Consider the following 2,198-nt stretch of genomic DNA (forward strand, 5'->3'; position numbering starts at 1 on the left):
ACAGGGCTTTAGGGGAACAAAGAGAGGCCTTTGGGACGGAGATTGTGCAGAAAGAGCACAGATAGGGGAGCCCAGCCTTGCATATGAACAGGAGATGTAGACAGGCCAGGATTTCCCTGGATTAGGAGGATTTTCTCCCCCAGATCTGCTATTGCACAATTTCCTGTGGGGGATTTGAGCCCTTCCTCCTGGGCAGATGCTCTGGGGGATCCCCATGGTGATAAATGACCCACCAAGGGCTGACCCCAGCGGGGATGTCTCTGCAGAAGCTCCTGCCAAGCCTGGGGACGCTGGGGACCCACAGGTGGATGGGGTTGGGCCACTCATGGTGTCACCAGAACCTCTTTGGTGACACCACACCAGCCTGGCCTCCACATCCCCCAGCTGGGGCCACCTCTGGGGCCTCCTGGGGGATGGGACCCAAATTCTGGCCCTGGGGACATGGAAGGGTGGGGGCTCCAGTGCAGGATGCCATCCCTGCTGCCACCCACCCCTCCCAGTGTCACACATCCGGCAGAGCCTGGAGCAGGATCTGAGCAAGTGTGAGAGCACCCGAAACCAGACAGCCCTGCCGGGCTGGGCCAGCCCTGCCAGGGAGCGTGGGCTTGGGGGCAAACAGCACAGAGTGATCGCAGAGCTCCTGGGGGCCTGAGAGCGGGGATAGCACTGCCTGACACCACAGAGCTTCTCCAGGGCTCAGGGCACCTCCTGCTGCCTGGCAGGGAGTGACAGTGACAAAATGAGCGAAGGGCGGGAGTGAGGAGGCAGCAAGAACCAATGGTGCATTTTCCTCTCCTCCTTTTCTCTGCACTCCCCAGGAGCTGGGGCTGGTGTGACCCCGGGCTGTGGGCACTGCCCCCCTCCCTGTCAGGCTGGGGCAGTTTTTAGTGGTGTTCCTGCAGCCCACAGGGATTTGGGATGGCATTCTGCAAACCTCCAGCCAGGCTCCGTGCCTGCTGCCCAAACAACTTCTTGGGGACAAAGGGGACTCATTGCAGGGCTACACGTGGCATGTCACAAGGCAGAGGGGGACAAGATGAGGCCAGGATGTGTTGGCACAACCTCTGCTCCTTCCCTGGGCATCCAAGGCTCCCATGGGCGTGGCAGAGTGGCTTGAAGGCTGCAGTAGGATGGGGACATGTCACAGAACATCTTTTATGAAAAATCTTTTTTTTAGGATTTTTCCTCCTGAGAAGCTGAGAGGCCTCAGGAACAAAATGTAAACAATGGTTATCTGCTGCTGTGGAATGCAACAGGTGCATCTGTGATTGGTCTCATGTGGTTGTTTCTAATTAATGGCAAATCACAGCCCAGCTGGCTCGGACTCTCTGTCAACAAGCCTTTGTTATCATTCCATTCTATTCTATTCTTAGCCAGCCTTCTGATGAAATCCTTTCTTCTATTTTTTTAGTATAGTTTTAATATAATATATATCATAAAATAATAAATCAAGCCTTCTGAAACACGGAGTCACATCCTCATCTCTTCCCTCATCCTGGGACCCCTGTGAACACGGTCACAGGGACATCCAGAGGCAGAGCCCAGGACACCTCTGAGATGCCTGCCAGGCTCCAGGGATGGCTGTCCACTGTGGGGAAGCCCTCTGGGCTCTGCAGCATCAAATCCCAGTCCTGCTGGAAGTGGGGATCCAAAGGGCACAGGGCCACCAGGAGCTGCCCTTGCATCATGTGTGGAGCCGTGCCAGCCGCCAGCAGGGCCAGGGCAGCTCCCGAGGGCTGTGCCAGCACCAGGGACACACACTCGGCGCTGGCTGGGGACCTGTGCCAGCACCCTGGGGCACAGCCAGGGTTATCCTGTCCCTCTGTCGCTGTCCCGCAGCCCCCGGGGCAGTCACACACCCGCCTCCCGTGTTTGCACAGCCGGTGGCTCTCTCGGTAGTGTTTGCCCAGTGCTGGAGATGCCGGGATCAAAGGGCTCCGGTCCTTCCTGGCGCTGCTTGTGCACCTTCAAAGCACCGGGAGCCCCTTGGAGCTCCTGCCTCGCCCTGGGAAAAGCTGGGGCCGTCCTGGAGGCCACGGGGAGGAAGGAAAGGAGGGAGGAAGGAGACGTGGCCGGGCGCTGTAGGCTGCAGGAGGGTGTGTTCCTGTTGGAACAGGCAGGTCAGAACGGGGACAGTGCCAGCCGTGTCCCCAGCCACGGCCACTTGTCACGGCAGGGGCGGGCGCCGCACACAAACG

The sequence above is a fragment of the Geospiza fortis genome, unplaced genomic scaffold, assembly GCF_000277835.1.
Source record: "Geospiza fortis unplaced genomic scaffold, GeoFor_1.0 scaffold432, whole genome shotgun sequence".
NCBI classification, from domain to species: Eukaryota; Metazoa; Chordata; class Aves; order Passeriformes; family Thraupidae; genus Geospiza; species Geospiza fortis.